The 23,721-nt window shown below is 41.5% G+C and overlaps 1 protein-coding gene across 3 annotated transcripts in view; it reads left to right on the forward strand.

Annotated features, from left to right (window-relative positions):
* Positions 1-23,721, forward strand: part of LOC124798705 — a 478,156-nt gene that overhangs the window by 320,615 nt on the left and 133,820 nt on the right. The window contains exon 1 of one of the 3 annotated variants that reach the window (XM_047262216.1): positions 2,861-2,960. The exons of the other annotated variants lie outside the window; for them this stretch is intronic. The gene's annotated coding sequence lies outside the window, so the exon portion shown is untranslated. Of the gene's footprint in view, positions 1-2,860; positions 2,961-23,721 lie in introns of those variants that run through there. 3 annotated transcript variants of the gene reach the window in all.

The following is a 23,721-nucleotide window of genomic DNA, read 5'->3' on the forward strand; positions in this document are numbered from 1 at the left end:
AATGTCAATTACCAAGTAATTTTAATCACGGTATAGTGTGTTGAACAAAGGGAATAAGTCCGCAGCTCGTGGTCGTGCGGTAGCGTTCTCGCTTCCCACGCCCGGGTTCCCGGGTTCGATTACGGGCGGGGTCAGGGATTTTCTCTGCGTGGTGATGACTGGGTGTTGTGTGCTGTCCTTAGGTTAGTTAGGTTTAAGTAGTTCTAAGTTCTAGGGGACTGATGACCATAGATGTTAAGTCCCATAGTGCTCAGAGCCAAAGGGAGTAAATCCACCAATAAGTGTCTGGATACAGTGCGAATTCAAATTGGATCGTTAATTTCAAGTTGTTTTCATTCATCTCTAAACGAAATACTATTGATACTTGGGGGGGGGGGGGGGGGGCATTGGGAACATGGCACCTGCATTGAGAAGCTTTCAGTTCCCATGGGTTTCGCTCTGAAATTTGAAGTTACTGTGCCCTTGACTGACTAGGGGTCCGCCATGGATTTTCGACTGAAGGAAGGGTCCGCCAGCTGAAAAGGTTGGGAAGCCCTGAGTTAGAGGATTCACCATACCAAGCACTTTGGCTGAGAATTAAGAGACAGAAATCTTAATACGAGAAAAAAATTGCCTTCAAATCGTGGTCTGTGAATATTGACTTTAACTGTATGCTGTTTTCTTGGATCACAGCACGTGAACGCCCGATGGCCCTTTAACAGACCAAAGGCATAAGGAAACGTACTTGGACAGATCTCTCTTTTTTTGTGTGTACTAAGCTCGGACTGCGTTTGGAAAGGAGCAGCGTTAGGAAGAATATTGTGAGCCTCCCGGCTAAAAGATCGACAGATTCGTTATTCAGTATACTAGGCATAGTGCTTAATGGGAACACTTTCACCGTCCTGTAAACAAAGTTCTTTTATTACGTCTTTCCAGCCTCGGGAACACAAACGGCGTCTTTACCGATGATATAAATATTTTACCCATTGATTCGCGGCAAGGGAGCGTACAACAGTTCGTTAAAAGTTCGCCTGTTCTTATACCGAAATGCTGTACGTATCTTTTCGACGAGTTGCCACGTAACGTAATCAAATCATGTGAGACCAAGTTCTGAGAGGTCGAAACCACAAGTTACACCATTTTTTGTGATCTAGGCTTGTAAGATACATCTTTTGCAACTCTGTCTTGTATTAACATGTTCGAATGCATCAGTAGCAAGTAACGAGCACGTACACACACACACACACACACACACACACACACACACACACACACACACACACACACATACATACATACACACACGTCGCTGTAATCATCGTTATCACTAGTTAGGATCCTCGTAACGGCATAAGTATTCTTTTATGTGATTATTTGGTTGTAGTGTATCCAAGCACAATTTTCGTGGCAGAACATCATTTACTGCTAAGAGCGGTCTTCACTACTAACCGAGAACTTTTATTACACGTCGTTACTGAGACCTCGTTTGCTGAGAAGCATTACTGCCTGTGTTCCATTGTCGTTAACTTCAGTGCCTACTGCCTGCTGCTGGGATTTCTGTTCTAACATTTACGGCCCTCTTTGGTTTGATCCTTTTACTTGCCCAGTTTTATAACTGCCAAACGATTCAACGTCAGCGTGAGTTCTAATTCTTCATAGATACTCTCATCTGTTCCCTTCAAATTAGCTCTTTTGCCATCCAGAGTCAAAGGTTGAACGGAGAGCTGCGTCAACCCCGCCGGAATGCCCAAAATTACGTTCTACACTCGCTCCATAATCTCTGCAGATATCTGATATTTCGCTTCTCTACAACAAACTAAAAATTCACTGCGGCTACGGGACACTGTAATCCTTTGGTTTGCTAATCGGACTTCGAACAGTGAAGACAACAAGAAATCTATAGTACATTCGCTCCTATGAGAGAGCCAACAGATTGTATCGTTAGAACAGAAGACATTTTAACAGACTGTATCGTTAGGACACAAAACATTTTAAATCACTGATTCTAGAAATTGTGCAGTATGAATGTAACAGACAAGTGTATCATGAAACCTGTAGTGTCAGTTAATGCAGTTCAGATGGAATGGCAAGAGCTGCACTTCTGCATGTTTTTTCCCGGGACAAGTATAACATTTTCACAAGCTCATAGAATGTGAACGTTTATAACTTGCATAGTAATTAAATACGCTGAAACGCAATAACAATAATAATAATAATAATAATGCAATATACTATATAGTCTGGGCAACCGTACCTGCGAATCTGCATCTTTTTATTGGACCCACCACCGGTTTCCTGGCATTACAACCACATCTTGAAGTGATCATCTAGATAAAAGTACATAAATATTGTATTTACTGTATGGTATAAGTTCTCAGTATTAAAATGTGGGTATAATAACGGGTAATCTCATAACTCTCATAGGATGAGCAGTGCTGGTATTGTGTCGAAGACTACGTTCGTCATCAATTTAGAGTAAAAACTAAACCGCCGAAGAGGCGGTATGTCAAAAATAAAAGCTGCTACTAGCTATCCGATCCCCGGTTAATTGGTATGATCTAATAAAGATTACGTTCATTGTTCCCATTCAGGTTCGTATATTAATAATTGTAAGGAATTCAGTCTACCTTCCTTGTTGAATTTAACGCGGCCAATTTCGGGCCGTTTCGTGTTCACGACTCTTGCCGCGGCAGCGCGCGCACCCTTGTGTAAAGCGCATGCGCCTGACTTCTTAGTCAGCTGATTACTTTCGCGCCTTTAGTGTTGGACCGTTCGTGATGGTGGGTCCAAGAACCTGAATAATGGCGAGTTTTCTTAACCGGGTTCGTAGTTTTCACTGTTCCTCCCTACCGTCATCATAGTCATTTTACTTCTAGGTACTGGTTTTTCTACTGTGTAAATCCAGCATTGGACCTGTGACTGGTTTACGCTATTTGTCTTCCGAACCAGTTGACGGATATACCATCAGATTGTAACTTTCGGTGAGTTATTTCTATTTGATCCTATACTTTTAACTTGCTATTTCACTACAGAATGTTCGCGTGATTCTGTCGTTTGTCACGCAGCATTTTTATTGCCTTTATATCAAGAGCTCAGATGGAAATCCACTTCTAAGCAAAAAAGGGAAAGCAGAAAGGTGGACGGAGTATATAGAGGGTCTATATAAGGACGATGTACTTGAGGACAATATTATGGAAATGGAAGAGGCGGTAGATGAAGATGAAATGGGAGATATGATACTGCGTGAAGAGTTTGACAGAGCACTGAAAGACCTAAGTCGAAACAAGGCCCCGGTAGTAGACAACATTCCATTAGAACTACTGACAGCCTTGGGAGAGCCAGTCCTGACAAAACTCTACCATCTGGTGAGCAAGATGTATGAGACAGGCGAAATTCCCTCAGACTTCAGGAAGAAAGCAGGTGTTGACAGATGTGAAAATTACCGAACTATCAGTTTAATAAGTCACAGCTGCAAAATACTAACGCGAATTCTTTACAGACGAATGGAAAAACTGGTAGAAGCCGACCTCGGGGAAGATCAGTTTGGATTCCGTAGAAATGTTGGAACATGTGAGGCAATACTGACCCTACGACTTATCTTAGAAGAAAGATTAAGGAAAGGCAAACCTACGTTTCTAGCATTTGTAGACTTAGAGAAAGCTTTTGACAATATTGACTGGAATACTCTCAAATTCTGAAGGTGGCAGGGGTAAAATACAGGGAGCGAAAGGCTATTTACAATTTGTACAGAAACCAGATGGCAGTTATAAGAGTCGAGGGGCATGAAAGGGAAGCAGTGGTTTGGAAGGGAGTGTGACAGGGTTGTAGCCTATCCCCGATGTTATTCAATCTGTATATTGAGCAAGCAGTGAAGGAAACAAAAGAAAAATTCGCCATAGGAATTAAAATCCATAGAGAAGAAATAAAAACTTTGAGGTTCGCCGATGACATTATAATTCTGTCAGAGACAGCAAAGGACTTGAAAGATTAGTTGAACGGAATGGAAAGTGTCTTGAAAGGAGGATATAAGATGAACATCAACAAAAGCAATACAAGGATAATGGAATGTAGTCGAATTAAGTCGGGTGATGCTGAGGGAGTTAGATTAGGAAATGATACACTTAAAGCAGTAAAGGAGTTTTACTATTTGGGGAGCAAAATAACTCACGATGGTCGAAGTAGAGAGGATATAAAATGTAGACTGGCAATGGCAAGGAAATTGTTTCTGAAGAAGAGAAATTTGTTAACATCTAGTATTGATTTAAGTGTCAGGAAGTCGTTTCTGAAAGTATTTTTATGGAGTGTAGCCATGTATGGAAGTGAAACGTGGACGATAAATGGTTTGGACAAGAAGAGAATAGAAGCTTTTGAAATGTGGTGCTACAGAAGAATGCTCAAGATTAGATGGGTAGATCACATAACTAATGAGGAGGTATTGAATAGGATTGGGGAGAAGAGAAATTTGTGGCACAACTTGACTAGAAGAAGGGATCGGTTGGTAGGACGCGTTCTGAGGCATCAAGGGATCACCAATTTAGTACTGGAGGGCAGCGTGGAGGGTAAAAATCGTAGAGGGAGACCAAGAAATGAATACACTAAGCAGATTGAGAAGGATGTATGCTGCAGTAGGTACTGGGAGATGAAGAAGCTTGCTCGGGATAGAGTAGCATGGAGAGCTGCATCAAACCAGTCTCAGGACTGAAGACCACAACAACAACAACATTAGGTCTCACCAGTTAATCGGGGATCGGATCGCTGTGTGCAGTTTTTATTTTTGGCTTATCGTCTCTTTAGTGGTTTAGTTTTTACTCTGAATTGATGATGAAAGTTGGGTCTTTCATATAATACCAGTGTCGGCCATTGATGACCTGAAATGTTTGAGTGCCTGCTATTACAGCTACATTTTAAGACTCAGGACTTATAGTATAGGGTAAAAATTATGGTTATGTGATTCTACCTAGATGATAACCAGAAGATGTGTTTCTAACGCCACGAAAGCGATCGGGGTCCAAAAAATGTTTGTCATACAAGTAAAATGGGTTTCAATTTTCCAATAATAATAATAATAATAATAACGTGACTGCATAAGAAGTAAATTAAAATTAATTACAGTAGGCAGGGAATGCGGATGCTGACGGCAGTGGCCTGTTGTTAGTAACTATACCGGCAGTGACCTGGAATTATGTGCGAGATCCAAAAATACGATGGAAATTCAGAGGATAACTAATATCTGGCCAACAGCTGACACTGTCTACCACATAAATTGTCCCCTGCTATCCACGAACGAACAAAACTCGCAAGATAATTTCTCTCCTCGTCTAAAAGTTTATACTCCTGACGACTGAAAGGGCATCAAAGATGAGGAACACTCTTAATCTTCAGGAACACCGCGGAAGCAACCCAATTCGAACATAAAATCATCGCCTGATGAGAGATACACACGATACATGAATGGAAGTGGTTGATTGTGCTGCCGGCCGAAGTAGCCGAGCGGTTCTAGGCGCTTCAGTCTGGAAGCGCGCTACCGCTACGGTCATAGGTTCGAATCTTGCCCCGGGCATGGATGTGTGTGAATTCCTTAGGTTAGTTCTAAGTTCTAGGGGACTGATAACCTTAGTTATTAAGCCCCATAGTGCTCAGAGCCATTTGAACCATTTTTTTGATCGTTATTGGAAACCTTCTCCTCCACAATTAGAAAGAAGAAGCGAAGGAAATTTAGATTTAACGTCTCTTCGACGACGAGGTCGTTCGAGACGGAGCACAATCTCGGTTTAGGCGATGTATAAGGTTGCATATAGCATTTCGGAATGTACACATAACGATGTACAAAAACTACGGAGTACCTAAATCTGGTGGGCCGAGCGGGAATTCGAATAGTCGTTTTCTCGACTGCGAGTCCAATTTGCTACCAATTACGCCACATCGGTCGGTTCCTGAATTCGACTCACACCATTTACCATTGCACCAATGTGTGTTCTGTGATACACGCGTGGGAAAGACAATCGCGGTCTTCTTCGTCTAATAATCACGCAAAAGAAAAATTCACACCTGAAAAAGAAAAAGATAATCAAATAAATTTTCTTGACATTACAATAAAAAAAGAAAACGGCAAACATACATTTAACATCTTTAGAAAACCAACAGCCACAGACACAATAATACATTCCACATCCAACCACCCCCACAGCCAGAAACTTGCAGCACTAGACACATGTTACATAGATTAAACAGAATCCCACTCAGCAAGAGAAACTATCAACAAGAAATGAGTATAATCATAAAAATAGCTAGAAACAACGGGTATGACACACATGTGGTACACAGGCTCAATCAAAAAATAAAAACACAAATACAGAACAAACATAACATTTCGAGAATACAAAATAACTCACAAGCTGAAAACTTACAAACACACTCAACAAACACACATAATGACAACACCACACAGAAAAGAACCAGATGGTACACCATGACCTACACACACAAACTAACACACAGAGTTGCAAACATCCTAAAGAGACAGGGCTTCAAAATAGCATATAAGCCTGGGCAAACCCTCCAATCACATCTAAACCAGCCAGCTACCAAGAGGGACAAATTCCAACAATCAGGAATATATAAACTTGAAAGTCAAAGTTGTTATGCAGTATACATAGGAATGACATGCAGGAATTTTGAAACAAGATACAAAGAACATATCAGATGTTGGAAGTATGAAACAAACCATTCCACATTTGCCGAGCATTTAAAACACCATAACCATCATCCTACAAACGTGGCACAAGAAATGAAAATAATAAGAATAAGCAACCATGACAAATATCTTATACAAACGTAAGAAAACTTCCACATCCAGGAAGCCATAGCAGAAAACAAACATGTGATAAATGAACAAACACACATCAGCACAGGCTCCTTACTACACTTAATAAAGGAAATGATAACACAAAACAAAAAACTCTTCCCCACACCATCTGGACACACACACACACACACACACACAGCCAAAAAAAATTATACCACACAAAACCACACACACACACAAATGCATACACGAACATATCACAGATACTTCGATAATTACACTCGAAAGTTTGGCAATAACATCCGATCTTTGACAAAAACATTTGACAGTCGGCAACAGAAACCAAAACATTGCATTGAAACAAGCGTTCAGTTCATAGTGCTGTGGAATGTGGGAAAAAAGCCGCAAATTGGCATTTATAAGAAGAAGAACAACACCAAAAATGCAACAGGAGCGTATTATGTAAGAAATTGTCCACGCAACCTGTAAGTACAGTTCAAAACATTACTACTTAATAGGAAATACCAACCACCAGAACTGTTTATAACCTATAGGCACAGTGACAAAAAATGTAAATTAAATAGCTAACATAAATAGGAAATACCAACCACGAGAACTGTTTATAACCTATAGGCACAGTGACAAAAAATGTAAATTAAATAGCTAACTTATGTACATATTCCAGGCCACTGATGATGCCTTGGAGAAAATAAAGGCGAAACGCGTATGGCACTAAAATTGTGTTTTGTTCAGTTGCTGTCAGACGGTCCATACGTAAAAATTATCAATATACCGTAATATTACACGCAACTGAGGAAGACAGGACTAAAAAAATTGAAGACGCAAAAGAAGGTTTAAAACAGATACTTACATTTTAATAAACATATTACAGTAAAGTATTTATGAGGAGCATTCAGTAAGAACGCAACGCATTTTTTCCTCGGCCAATTTCGGTTGACAACAAAATGCAGAATTTTTTGTGAGACATCGAATACTCCCGCTTCAGCCCCTGTAGTTGCATTTAGTTCCGATGACTTCTGTAACGGCGTTCCAAGCAGAGACCTGTCATTGAGTTTCTTTTGGCGGAAAACCAGAGCAGCGCAGATATTCATAGACGCTTGCAGAATGTCTACGGAGACCTGGCAGTGAACAAAGCGCGGTGAATCGTTGGGTGAGCGCCTGTCGATCATCGCAGTAAGGTCACGCAAACCTGTTTGACCTACTGCGTTCAAAAATGGCTCTGAGCACTATGGGACTTAACTGCTGAGGTCATCAGTCCCCTAGAACTTAGAACTACTTAAACCTAACTAACCTAAGGACATCACACACATCCATGCCCGAGGCAGGATTCGAACCTGCGACGGTAGCGGTCGCGCGGTTCCAGACTGTAGCGCCTAGAACCGCTCGGTCACCCCGGCCGGCCCTACTGCGTGTCGGCCGGCCGCACACAGCTGTGGCTCGCGCAATGTTGGAAAATGCGGACACTCTTATTCGAGGTGATCGATGGATCACAATCATAAACACCTCATTCCACAACTGGACATCTCTGAAACACTCGTGGCGTACTGAGAGACTTGTGTCCGCTGGGTTAAAGAGCAACGAAGAACCATATGTGTGGAATTCATTGCGCGTTACGAGGCAGATCGTGACAATTTTTTTGTCGAACATCGCCACAGACGATGAATCATGGGTTCATCACTTAGAACCGAAAACAAAACAGCAGCTCATGGAAGGGTGCCAAACATCCTCTACTCCGAAGAAGAAGTTCGAAGCAGCTCCTCAACCGGTAAATCCTGGCGACTATCTTCTGGGACTCTGTTTGATGGACTCCCTCATGATGCAACTTCTCCTTCTCCATGAAAATACTAGGCGCATCAGAGGGGTCACATTGAACTATTCTCCCTCATCCACGCTATAGCCCGGATCTCGCACATTCCAAAGTTAGGTTGAGGGAAAAAAAAGGATTTTGTAGCAAAATGAGTGGGGAATATTATGGTTATTGGAATTCTGACCAAAACCAACATGATTAAAGAAAAAAATTCTGCTGTATTAGTTACTGAACGCCCCTCACATTCGTCATAATTTTGAAACTATTGGTCGGAAAAGAAATTTTATTGTAACATCATGGATAAAGCAGTTGATTGACGGTTGCCTGTTAAACACTTCAGCTTGTCTTTTCAGTGTGGTAAAGATAAATCGTGTAGTAGTGAAAATGCCAACACAGGTTCCCCTTCGTTGGGGCTTTTTGAGGATGTGTGTATCTCCTACAGCTCACAAGACACTCGTGTGATTTGTTCTATAACGTATTGGGTCAGGTTCACTGAATGACCTCACACGGTCTAAGTGAGATGCTTTATTTGGTCAGTACGCAAGCCTTACAAAGATGGTCAGTAAACTCCAGGTCGAGACCTTGTCGGTGCACCAAGTATTACTTTTGATCTGCCTTCAAGAGATATTCGTAAACATCAAATGTCGGTAGTCAACGTTCACGAAGAAAATTAAATACTAAAATGTTGTGTTGCTGTAACGAACCAGATTCAAATAATATTATAGCAGCCGGCCGCTGTGGCGGAGCGGTTCTGGGCGCTTCAGTCTGGAACCGCGCTGCTGCTACTGTCGCAGGTTCCAATCCTGCCTCGAGCAGGATGTGGTGTCGTTAGGTTTAAGTAGTTCTAAGTCTGAGGGACTGATGACCTCAGATGTTAAGTCCCATAGTGCTTAGAGCCATTTGAACCAATATTATAGTGACCTCATACCAGCTGGACAGAAATTTCAATTACATTGATGAATACGAAGATTTAAGGTCCACAGATTGTCTACATCTCCGCAGCCCTTTGGGCATAATGTGTGTGGAAACACAATTTTCATAGAGCCCACTGTCGCAAATGTTAACAATCACAGACAAAAATAATGCCATTCTGCTACCAATTTTAGCAAGTAATTTCCATTACTTCGCTGCGTAATGATCTTACAGATACAGGGGCTAGGCAAATGGATGCCTGAACATAAATGCAGATGGTAGCCAAGCCTGCTATATTTGACTAAGATCAGCACCTGTGCAATATTATCGATGCGTTGCAAGTATCAGTCGTTGCCAGAATTGTTTTCTCTGTGGTAGTGAGTGCATTATGTCGGAGCTAAGTGGATTCGAGCGTGGGCAAATTCTTAGTGCTTGGATGGTGGGTCCTTCCGTAACCACGGTAGCTGAAGTGTTCGTGTTTCAAGGGGCACCATGTTGAAGATTTTTACCACAGTCGGGGAAAGCGGAAAATTATCAAACGCTAAGTTACAAGCAGACCGAAACGTTTGATGAGTGAACCTGATGGACGGTCGTTGAAGCAGATTGTGACAAAAAGTAAGAGGACAACAGCTGCAAATGTCACTGCAGAACTGAATGTCGCGCCGGCCGCTGTGGCCGAGCGGTTCTAGGCACTTCAGTCCGGAACCGCGCTGCTGCTACGGTCGCAGGTTCGAATCCTGCCTCGGGCATGGATGTATGTGATGTCCTTAGGTTAGTTAGGTTTAAGTAGTTCTAAGTTCTAAGGGACTGATGACCTCAGATGTTAAGTCCCATAGTGCTCAGAGCAATTTCAACCATTTTGTGAGTGCTGCATTCTATATCAAGTTTAGTTTCAATATTGAGAGAATATTGTTGACATGTACAGTTGACTCTCGATAATTCGAAGTTCAAGGTGCCTCAGGAAAGGTGCAAATACTTGGAAAATTCGATTTGATGTAAATTGGGGTAAGGTGAAATAAGCCCGCCCGGCTAGCCGCGCCGTCTAACGCGCTACTTCCCCAGCGGGAAGGCGTGCCGGTGCCCAGTGTCGAGGTCCGGTGTGCCGGCCAGCCTGTGGATGGTTTTTAAGGCGGTTTTCCATCAACTTCGGCGAATGCTAGGTGGTTCCCCTTATTCCACCTCAGTTACACTATGTCGGCGATTGCTGCGCAAACACTGTCTCCACGTACGCGTACACCAAAATTATTCTACGACATTTGGGGTCACACTCGTCTCGTATGAGAGCCGCACAATAACCCTTGGTTCAGTGTGAGGGGGCCGCGGTGGGGTGGGGGGACTGCTATGGCCTCTTGTGGGATTGTGAACCACTGAGGGCTACGGCGGGACGAAGCTTCTCCGTCGTTACTAGGTCCCCGGTTTAAATACGCAATACATAAGGTGGAATAAGGAAACCTCAAAGAAAGGGTATAATGCACGTACAAATGTTATTGTAATGGTACTGTGACTTCAATAACATTCGTATTATTTTACGGACAGAAGCAAAACAAAAATTAATTTTAATATATGATGCTGTGATTTCAATAACATTCGTATTTCTTTACGGGTAGAAGCAAAACGAAAATTAATTTTTTACGTGTTTTATTAATTTGTGCGTATTTTAACATTTCAGTTGAAATGTAATATTATCCGTTTGAAGGATGTGGGGGTAATTGATGTTACGTTTTAACAGTAATAATTCTAAGCGTTCAACGGTATTTCTGCCGTACACACAGCTCAACAACGCGTTTCGGGACACAACATGGCATGGCAAAATGGCGCTATCTGAAACTGACGCCGAGGGATCTGTCGTGCACCACGGGTCATAGCTCATTGGGTGAATGACGGCTGCGGAAATGTATGCGGGCGAATAGACGTGCAATTGTTGAGCAACTGACCACCCAGATGAACCAATGGGCTTTCACCAGTGCCTGCAACGACCGTCCAGCGAACGTTGCTGCGTAGGAGCCTCCGTAGCAGGCGCCTCGTTCATGCACCCATGCTGGCTGTTGTTCATCGGCAATGGAGGCCGGAATTTGCACGCCAATACTGCAACTGGGCGTCCATTGTGTGGCGACAGGTAGCCTTTTCAGGTGAATCTCGTTTAATGCCCTATCGGACAGATAACCGTTGGTGTGTATGGCTCTGCAACGATCATCTTAAGAGTCGAGGAGGCAGAGTTATGGTCTGCGAAATGTCTTCATGGCATTCCTTGGGTGATCTCGTCATTCTGGAACGACACATTGGATTAACAGATCTATCCTAGGGGACCATACCCACCTCTACATGTAGTTTGTTTCTCAACACGATGTCATCCGCCAGCATGAACATGCAACGTGTCACACAGCTCGCATTGTACGTGCGTGATTCGAAGAGCAACATTGTGAGTTTACCATGTTCCCCCGGCCACCAGACTCGCATAATTTAAACCCAATCGAGAAGCTGTGGGACCACCTCCATCGGACTGTTCGCGCCAAGGATTATAAACCGAGAAACCCAGCACAACTGACCACAGCATATGGAGTCGTCATGGCTCCACCTTCCTGTCGGTACCTTCCAGAGCCTCAGTGAATCTCTTCCTGTACGTCCGCGCTGTCAAAGGTGGTTATTGAGGCTTTTGACAGTGGTCACTGTGATTTTATTGGACCGTGTATACGACAGATTTTAATCTGCCGACCTAATTGAAAAGTATGTAATAATAGTCAAACAGTACTTGAATTGTGCAACTGGAAAAGCAACAGCTTCATATGAAGTAACGGCCTTTCTGTTATGTACCATGTTAATTTCCGTGCTCTTAAAAATATCACTCGTTATTAATGTAATAATTAGTGTAATCTACCGAAACAGCTACACCACATAATACCGGCGTATTTCTGATAGCGTTTGTTTTGCCTTGACCCATATCCCTTTGAGTGCACTGTGATTGTCGTTATGCGATCCGATTAGTGAATGAATATGGAGAACTTATCGTATCACAAGTGTCTCGCAGAGCCAGCAACATTCTAACTTTACCAAGTAGGTTATACTGGAGTTTATAAAGGAAACGAAGGAGGACACTCATAAGTCTTTGAAGAAATACTGTAATCTTCCTGTCCCCAAGGATTGTATGCTGCTGAACTAAAGAAACTTTTTTATCAAAAGCATTGTGAAGCAAATAACCGTGAGTGGAATAATTTAAACTAATGCTAAGGATATTCACTCTGAATGTAATTAATGTTAAGGATATTCACTCTGAATCTAACTTCGGTTATTAATGAACTCCTACTATCAATCTCCATCTTCTTCTTCCTCCTTGCCTCTTCCTGTTTCACTACGTGGTCGGGGTCTAGAGTAAGCCTCATGATCAGTGTGAGAACGGTTTCGAAATGTCGCGTAGCGTGTATCTGAGGCAGGAAGTTTGTACCAACCCATCCTCAAACCCACATCCAGCCTTGGCAGTTTACCACCACTGGTGGTTAATCCGCTAGGCGGATTCCATCTGGAGCACGCTATACTCTCCGAGCTCCGGAAGCGGCGCATTAAGGCGCTAAGCTATCGGAGCGGGTTAGGAACCCTTACTTCGTTTACTAATCCCTTGATGGTGTTACTATATTCCAACATTTTGTAAGAAAGAAGTTCCTTCGTAACCACACTTTCGCTGCAGACAGCATTCAGAAAACAAGCAATTGTGGCACGCACGTATAAACAGTAGCAAGCATCCTTAACAAGGCAGTCTCGGTACGCGACTATGTTGCAGTAGACTCACTCACCACGCCCACTTGATTGAGAAAAAATGTTTCGTGTAAAAAGGGTGTTAGGCGTATCACAAGTGCCCGTCGGGAAGTGGCTTGTAGATGAAAAAGAAAAGGCCGTCTGCATTGACCAAGGCCGTATGGACACATGTGGCAACGGCGCAACTCAACGCAGACCGCAGGTACCGCTGGCGGAAGCAGCCACGTGTCTGCAAAACTGACCTAGGTTGCTCCTGCCGCCCCTCCCCTCCACCCGCACGTAACACACACACACGCGCTGCCTCCCGCCTGCTTCAATACACCATGCGCCTGCTCCAACACAATTGCCGTCGTGTTGATCAGAATGTGCATACTGTGGGCAATCGCTTGTGGGAATAGTTATTTTAGGTTTATGTACTGTTTTGTAATACAATAAATGTGCAATTTTTTCGTCTGCTTTGTTACACTGTCCCCCAAGTTCCGTCGTATATGACAATGCAGGCATTGTCGTTCTTCACTTCGAGTCAGTTCATGAAGCAATGCTCTGCAATCTACATCTACATGGATACTCTGCAAATCACATTTAAGTGTCTGGCAGAGGGTTCATCGAACCGCCTTCACAATTCTCTATTATTCCAATCTCTTATAGCGCGCGGAAAGAACGAACACCTGTATCTTTCCGTGCGAGCTCTGATTTCCCTTATTTTATCGTGGTGATCGTTTCTCCCTATGTAATTCGGTGTCAACAAAATATTTTCGCATTCGGAGGAGAAAGTTGGTGATTGGAATTTCGTGAGAAGATTCCGTCGCAACAAAAACGTCTTTCTTTTACTGATGTCCAGCCCAAATCCTGTATCATTTCTGTGAAACTCTCTCCCATATTTCGCGATAATACAAAATGTGCTACCCTTCTTTGAACTTTTTCGATGTACTCCGTCAGCTCTATCTGCTAAGGATCCCACACCATGCAGCAGTATTGCAAAAGAGGACGGACAAGCGTAGTGTAGGCAGTCTCCTTAGTAGATCTGTTACATTTTCTTAGTGTCCTGCCAATAAAACGCAGTCTTTGGTTAGCCTTCCCCAAAAAATTTTCTATATGTTCCTTCCAGTTTAAGTTGTTTGTTCAAATTGGTTCATATGGCTCCGATCACTATGAGACTTAACATCTATGGCCATCAGTCCCCTAGAACTTAGAACTACTTAAAGCTAACTAACCTAAGGACATCACACAACACCCAGTCATCACGAGGCAGAGAAAATCCCTGACCCCGCCGGGAATCGAACCCGGGAACCGGGGCGCGGGAAGCGAGAACGCTACCGCACGACCACGAGCTGCACACTAAGTTGTTTGTAATTGTAGTACCTAGGTATTTAGTTGGATTTACGATTTTTAGGTTAGACTGATTTGTCATGTAACCGAAGTTAAACGAATTCCTTTTAGCACGGATGTTCGGGGTACACTCAGCCTCGTGATGCCAATTGAGGAGCTACTCGACCGAATAATAGCGGCTCTGGTCCAAGAAAACCATCATAACGATCCGGAGAGCGGTGTGCTGACCACACGCCCCTCCTATCACATCCTCAACTGATGATGATACGGCGGTCGGATGGTCCCGATGTGCCACTTGTGGCCTGAAGACGGAGTGCTTTTAGCACTCATGTGCATGACCTCACACTTTTCGTTATTTAGGGTCAACTGCCAATTTTCGCACCATTCAGATATCTTTTCTAAATCGTTTTGCAATTTGTTTTGATCATCTGATGACTTTGTTAGTCGATAAACGACAGCGTCATCTGCAAACAACCTAGAACGGCTGCTCAGACTGTCTCCCAAATCGTTTATGTAGATAAGGAACAGCAAAGGGCCTACAACACTACCTTGGGGAACGCCAGAAATCACTTCTGTTTTACTCGATGACTTTCCGTCAGTTACTAAGAACTGTGACCTCTCTGACAGGAAATCACAAACCCAGTCACATAACTGAGACGATATTCCATAAGCACGCAATTTCACTACGAGCGGCTTGTGTGGTACAGTGTCAAAAGCCTTCCGGAAATCCAGAAATACGGAATCGATCTGAAATCCCTTGTCAATAGCACTCAGCACTTAATGTGAATAAAGAGCTAGTTGTGTTTCACGGGACCAAGTTTTCTAAACCCATGTTGGCTGTGTGTCAATAGGCAGTTTCCTTCGAGGTAATTCATTATGTTTGAACACAATATATGTTCCAAAATCCTGCAGCATATCGACGTTAACGATATCGGCCTGTAATTTAGTGGATTACTCTTACTACCTTTCTTGAATGTTGGTGTGACCTGTGCAATAGTTAATTAAGTTAGTTTCTTCACTCTTTGATCGCTACGTCTTATGCAGCAGCGCTTGGTTACTCCAACACACCACATGCCCGCTAACATGAGATATACACGTATTTTGCAAGTGACTGCATCTGTAACAAAAGCGTAGCTGACCCCTTACTGCCAATGAACGAATCGCTGAACAATGGACATTATATTCCGTCCGTGTATGGAAGACATGCGACCGTATCTCCTTGCAAGCGACTCTGTATCTGCTTCTTCTGCAGGCGTTGTTGACTCGCTTCGCAGCGTAAGTTGTATGCTTTTTCTCCGGGTACATGTTCTTTTTCAAAATTTCTCTCAGGTGCAGCAACTGTTCGGCGGTAAGGGTGGGCTTTCTGTGCACACGAAGTCAGAAGGCCTGTGTTAAAGATGTTCTGGGTCTCCGAATTCTGGGTTTATAAAATATCATAAAATAATGGCTGCGTTGGGCAAATTATAAGAACTTTGGAACGACGTTGTAATTAACACAAACAATTCATCTGGGAAATACGGCAATTAAATCGTCTTCGCCCAAGCATGATACGAAATACAAAGCAACCAGCATCGCTTCTCGGATGACTTGCTTAATACATTTGACCTCTTTCAAGGTGTGGATTGTGAAGGTAGGGGACTGTGAAGTGGCGACACCGTCTCGAAAGTTGGATAGACTGCGCTTTATCGGAAAGTTGAGTGCTATGTGTTTCTGCGTTAGTTGTGAGAAGCTGGTATTGTTGAGTTGTCACTAGGGTTGCCATATCTAGCTGGGAGCTCGTCGGGACACTCTTAGACGGGGCTGTAGACATGAAGTAAAAAATTTATTTAACATAATTACTTTTTTATTTAGAACAATTACATGGAACTTGTTGCGGCAGAAGTAGTTGATGCACCCTATTTTTCGGACACATTAGAGTTGTGTGCGGGAATAGAAAACAAATACTCCCGCAATTTTAGCAGTTGACATTTGCGTTAAGGATTTTCGGTTTACTTAAGAAAGTAAAGCCACCTTTCTTCCACTGAGTGTTTACATAGATATCCGTTCTTCCGAATCCATGCTTAATTCTAAAACGCTCATCGGGTACATATATTCATGAAAACGATAGTCGCCTGAAGTATTCACTAAAACGCTCTTCAGCTACAGATATTCGTGAAAACGATAGTCGCCTGAAATATTCACACCAATTTTTGTTGTTACTTTACTTGATGTTTATTAAAAGAAATAGCCCATTTCTCTAAGTAATCAAATGTTATTGTATAGAAAGCCATTGCCTCAATTTCGAAATCAAATTAATTATTTCTTGGTTTGGGTTCCCATTCTTTAATTTATTCAAATTCATCTTGGTTTATATGCCATTAAAATTGGCACCTTTCTTTCATTCAGGCATCTTTGAGTGTCGATTAATATTATTTCTTATTTCAGTTATCGAGAGTTTATTCTTCTGCACTTTTTTTTTATACTTTTTCAAACAGACTGCAGAAGCATTAGGTAATTTTCACTGATCGGACTACTGAAAAAATCTGAAATTATTTTAGGTGGCCTGTCCACAGCGTCAAAAAAATTGTTTTAATGGAATCCAAAGCTTAAGAATCCTCTCAACTGCGGGCGTTAACGGCAGCCATCTTGCTTTTGAGCACGCCAGAAGAGTCTAATGATTGACATCAACGTATAAGCAGAACGCTTTCACTTTCTCTGGCTTAACGTGTATATTGAAAAATAATTAAATATTTTGATGGTGGCTATTTCAATGTCGACAGACCCCAGCAGCGCTTCATGTAGAATTGTGGAGAATATGGCCAGGGCATTCAATTCCTTTTACTTTTTTATGTTCTTCTTTAATTTTGGTGAAACATAATCCGCTGGCTGCGTCGATGAAGCCCTCCGAAGTTGGTATTGGTACTGTCTCCACAAAAAACGATTAATTTATCTAATGGAATTTTTAGTTGTCATAAAGTGTCTAGACAAAACTTTGCAATTTTCTGCTAGGTTTCGTTATTCAGCGAATCAAACTTCAACAGCTTCTGTTGCGTCCTGTCAGTTTCAATAAAGTATTTAATGACTAAAGGAAACATCTTTTCAGACTTGCCCGTTCGATGCTTCGGTGGCTATGCCGTAAAATAAAACGTATTGGAATTTTTTATGCATTCGCACGTTGTGATGCGATAATATTTTTAACAATCGCTGTAGCTTTCATCCTGACCGGTAGACTGCTTTGTGGCGTCTTTGCTGCATTCAGTTTTACGGTACAATCAAGAGAACTGAAGGACCGATGACGCTTGACAGCTTTATAAGCTGTTGTTAGTTCTGCAGCAGCAACGAGCAATTCTTCCTGGGTATCTTCTTTAATCATGAAATAGGCTATGAGTTCGATGCTACCGCGAATCTGTTTATATGATTCTTCGTAGAAATGTGGTGCCTTACGTCTGACTTAACCTCCGTGAGTTACTGGGATGAAACGCTACAAAACTCACACAATACTTCCTGAACCTACGTTCTCTCTTGGCAACCACTCTTTTGTGTAATCATCCGGAAAGTGACACTTTCTCTTTCCATTCTTTGGCTTTTTCATAAGCTATGATAAAATCTGCTTGTTAGGTGGCAGACAGTTGACAATAACACTTCAGTCATCGAAGTACACGTCTCTATACACTTGACGCCGTATGTACCCGTAGTAAACGCTTCAAGCATTACTAACTTGCTTCCGTTGCTCGTATTACGTTTAGAAAGAATCGTCTTATCAGATCGATATTCAAATAGGAACCGCCCGATTTTTCTGCTGCCGCGCGGTCTGAGGCGTCTTGTAACGGGCCACCCGGCGTACCCGTCGAAGGCTCGAGTCCTTCCTCGGGCATGGGTGTGTGTGTGTCGTCTTAGCGTAAGTAAATAGTGTGTAAGCTTAGGGACCGATGACCTCAGCAGTTTGGTCCCATAAGACCTTACCACAAATTTGCAAATTCGTCTGCTGCGTAAATAATTCCAGCCTCGTACTACTGGTACTTTCTCGAATAATGTCGCTAGATCTAGAAGGTGCTTGTATCGTCGATACAGAATAGGCAACATGCATGCTGAGGTCATCGGTCCCTACATGTTACGCTGACAGATGGCGTTACTTCAGTACTTAGCCAAGTTCGTAACAGTATTTTGCAAGATCGCGACAAAACTGTGTCTTGTCGGAATGTCGGGACACGAATGTCCATAATAGTGACGGTCCCGATATACTGGTGTGGATGGCAACTGTAGTTTCATTGGATGGTCGTAGGAGTTACTCCCCGAGCCTAGGCATCCGTCTTCAATATGTCATTTTCATATTTTCATCTGCTCTCAGAACTGAGCCGGGTGCCGGTATCCTTCCTTGCAATTACTTGTTCCTCCTCCAGTTTGCAAATCTACTTTAATTTTTGGTGACAATTAAGTGACGACAGAAAGAGGTTAAAGGAAATATTTTGCTGAAGCTGCGGAAGTTTATAAGTGTCTTCGAATGAAACTGCGTGAAGTACAAAATGACATTGTGGGACCGACGAAGTAGGAGAGATGTTAGTAGATATGGATCTTCAGTAATAATAATTCAAAACTGTGCACGGTTTTTAAACAACAAAAATACGGAAGTGATTGTTTGTGGCTTTTATGATCATGCTTATTAATCTCATTCTTTGGTTAATTCAACTTGGTAAGGGCCAAAGACTGATGAACAGTAATTAAAAATCAGTGAGACGAGATATACCTCGCCCATTAATGAATTGAATTTCCTCAGGAATCGCCCATTGAATCTAAAACTGCCTTCTTTCTTGGACCGAACAAAAATTTTATAGTTGTCATACCTGAAATCGCAATGAATCATAATCCGTAGGAATATGATTGCTATAGCTGATAACTCCACGATTTAGTCCAACACCAGTATTTTTGGCTGCGCACGCACATTATATTACATTTGCGTGTAGAATCTGGGACCATTAACTGTTTGGAAGCATTGATATGCAGTGGGGGATTTACATATAGGCCCACTAGGAACGGGTAAGGGGGGGCGGCGTTTTTTGCTGTGTACTCATTTTAACCTTTGACGTTTTAAAGTAACTCCGCTTACAAACGAAAGAATTTTTTAATATTGTTAAACAATTTGCTAGGTTAAATAAGCCTTAAGAACTAAATTAGACAATACAAGCTTGGAAATATATTCAGTTCCCTTGGTGACTGAGTATAAATTTAACACTGGGTTTCTGTCTGGTGTTATCTTCATGATTGTTCAAAATATTTTGAAGTAAGCTGTCAGGACGGCAATCTACAATACAAGGTTTGAAACGTTATTATTCGGAGAATGTTGTCGGCTTCTACTGAACCCTACCATATTTTCCCCGTGAAAATACCGGGACCCCTGAAAAACTTTGATAAACTAGTCAGCAGTTTCTTACATACTGTAACATGTGTGGGCCTTAACATGTGTGGGCCTCAGTATGTAAAACCCGATTCTACTTAAATTTTTTTAGAAATTACCAGAAAATATCAAGTCAACCATCCATTACTGTAATTAATGTGAAAGCTCTGTGGTCTTCAATATCTGAACTTTGATTTAATGACACCTGTTTAACAAAACATGTTGATACTGGGAAGTTTTACATTTTTAAACACATGTTTTCACAAACAGAACATAAACTGAACATCTAATAATGTATGAAATACACTTGACAACAGTTTAAAAATTTTGTTTATTTACTTGCTTAGTTATTTGTTTTTTGGCAAAAAAAGATGAAACCAACTTTCGTTTGTCTCATTTATTGCGTTGCAACCTGCACGATAGCAAAGCAAAGGTCCCACTCTGTGTAATCGAGTTGTACGTGGCAGTGCAAATTTTATATTAAACTTCTTAACTAAGCTTTTTTTGTTTGAGGAAAGGTTATTTTTATTTTATGTTGGAACAAAAGGTGCATTTGCGTGTAGACATAACAGCAGTGTTCACACAAATGACAACACACCACATCAACTGCCAACAAGACTACTTAAACTTTGTAGTCTGTCTTTCTGCCCACATAAACCGCTATAATGTTTTAAGAATAAGTGGAAGAAGAGCCGATCCAGCACCCCTCACTGCAAGAAATTGCAAAAATTATTTGCATTTAAATTGAAAAGAGTGTCCAGAATATTCAGAACATATTTACGTCCCAGCTAAAATTCTGGCGACGTGGGAAACAGAATCCAAAAAAGGGACTGTCCCGTTTTATTTACGAGACGAATTCCAGCCGGCAGGTGTGCTTCTACTGTTCACTGACAACAGAGAAACAGGCGACAATGAAAGTATTCTGTATTATCGTTCTTTCATAGCATAGTTACGTCGAGTAATCCGACTTTATCAGTTCATCGCTCCGTGTTTAAAGGAAAAATCTTTGTGCTCGTGTGCCGTGTTTAAAGTAAAAAGCTTTGTGCTCATGTGCTGTGTAGTACGTTTGGAACTGGATACAGTCATTCCTTCTTTCCTTTTGCAAATTTTTTTCTTTTGTTTTGACTGTTGGTTGACAATATTTGTAAGTGCCTTAACGTGAGTAACAGTGAAAAAAGCAAACGTGCAAACTTTAAGTGGGGCGGCATTACGGGAATTATCGAGAGATCAGGCCGCGATTCTACTAATGGTATTGCAGATTGGAAAAATATTTCTAATATTTTATCTCATCATGAGAATTCACTTGAACACAAAAATTCTGAGTTATCACTCTTAACAAGAAAAAACAGATAACCGTTTCGAGTCATATGTTGAGACAGAAAAAATGTATTGGCGCAGTGTGTTGAAAAGGGTGTTTGCAGTAGTGAAGAAGTTAACAAGTCGTGGACTTCCCCTATGTGAACACGTTGAAAGATTCCATTCATTACATAATGGTCAATTTATACTGTGTCTTGAATTTACAGCCTAGTTTGATCCTATTCTCGCAGAGCACATTGAACGATATGGAAATCCAGGGCAGGGACATACGAGTAATCTTCTTTCAACAATATGTGATGAAATAATAGAGCTTCTTACTGAACGAATAAAAAGAATAATCCGAAGTGAAATAAAACAGGTCAAATATTGTGGAGAAAGCCTTTATAATTTTTTCTCTACTTCTACTCAGCGCTGGGATAAACTTATTTCTTTCATGAAACCAGGAAGCAAAACGGTAAAAAGTTTATCAAAAACATGTTGATCAGTAAGAGAGGAAGTAAGTCTGTATCAGCAAGAGAGGAAGCAAGTCTGTATGAAAACTGGGAGGGCGTTATCAATGTTCTCTCACAATTGCCAATAACACGTTTGAAAAACCACTTGTGCGAAATGAGGCTTCAGTTTTGTTGAATCAACTCAGCAGACTAGAAACAGTATTCATTATGACAGTTTGGAAGGACATGCTCCAGAGATTCAATAGTGTAAATCTGAAATTGCAAAGTGAAAATATTGATACTAAAATAGTGCATGAATTATACGAATCACTTGTACGGTTTATTGCATCTATTCGTGACATGTTCGACTATTGTGAAAATAAATCCATGGAGTTTGTGACTGATATAGAGTATGAATTCACCTATAAAAGATCACGAAAACGCAAACTTCATGATGACGAAGAAGCGGACTCAGAAGAAGTTTTTCTGACTGGAAGGGAAAAATTTAAGAGTCGAAAACATATCTCCCAGTATTCGACAACTTGTATGCCGAATTAGTGAGGAGGAAGGAAACCTATAGAACACTGTTGGACTCCGTCACAGATTTCAGTAACCTTAAGAAGAGTTCACCTGACGATATTGCTGAACGTGCAGCAAAACTCCAACAAGCGTAATATGACACAGATTTTGCACCTTCCTTCCGTAGTGAATGGGTACATTTCGCGGAACTTTTGAAATCTTTTGAGATTAGTGGTATACCCGTCGAAATGAGTAAAATTTAACGAAAAGAGAGGTTACAGTCTGTGTTTCCAAATGTTGATATTGCTCTTAGAATATCTATATGTATGGCCCTTACAATTTGTTCAGCAGAACGCTCATTTAAAAGACTGAAAACTGTACCTACGTTTTACGTTGTCTGAGGAGAGATTGAACGCCTTGTCCATTCTTCACATCGAAGCCGACCTCGTAACTGATAACCGTCTGAACTATGAAGATATGATCAACGAGTGAGTTTGTTTATTTATTCGTATTGGTTTTAAAAATTTAAGATTACAGTGTGATTTTTATTATAACTTAGAGCGCATTCATTGGATTTAAAAGCTTCGTATTACCTGTTTATTTTACAATTGCCGATGGCAGAACGCGGAACTAAACCTCGTTTACGAGTAGACGTGATCGAAGGCGCCCGACAATACTAAACAGTACCCGACTGACCCAGGCCGCTCGGAGCTGTCCAGTCAAGTCACACTGATTGTAGTATATTACAACTAATGTGCATTCGTGGCGTCTGCTGAAATGTATAGTTATCGCGGAAATATACGTTATCGGAGAGTACACTCAGATGAAAAAGTGTTAATCAGTAACGTAGTTCAGCTCTGTCGATAAATACGCAAAAGCTTTGCTAATACCGTTAGAAAGAGATATGGTGAGAGCAGTAGCTGCAGCACAAAACTGTTCAGCCCTTACATGGATTACAGGTATTGTGTACACTTATTATGCAGCATCTAGCTACACAGACCCCAATGCTTTACTCGTTAACTATTAGATTATAAAACAAATTTGGTTTTTGCACACTAGTCTGTAAAATTATGTAAAAGCAAATCCAGTCCTGTGTTTGTTCGTCTGCATTTAGGTATTAGTTAATGCACCGAAATCTCTATTTAATTTTAATTTCTTACGCTTTCCTATAGATTGACGCATCAATACCGAACGTGTTTTTTACCTGCTACACATTCAAGTTATTAGATCGTAAAACGGCAGTTCAATTTTAATTTTGAACTCATCTCTGTAAAAGTACGTACTAATTTCTAATGCATGACTTGTGTTCGTTTATGTTGTCTTTCGACAGAAGAATGTGTTAAGACAATGCAGTTTTAAGTTTGTTTTATCTGCTGGCGTACACCAAGTACAGTTCAGAAACCATATTACATTTTGATTGAGCGCGACTAGACCGCTGACGCGTCCTTCAGAACAACGAATAGCAGAGTACGGAAACAGCTCA

Source organism: Schistocerca piceifrons, chromosome 5 (genome assembly GCF_021461385.2).
Source record: "Schistocerca piceifrons isolate TAMUIC-IGC-003096 chromosome 5, iqSchPice1.1, whole genome shotgun sequence".
NCBI classification, from domain to species: domain Eukaryota; kingdom Metazoa; phylum Arthropoda; class Insecta; order Orthoptera; family Acrididae; genus Schistocerca; species Schistocerca piceifrons.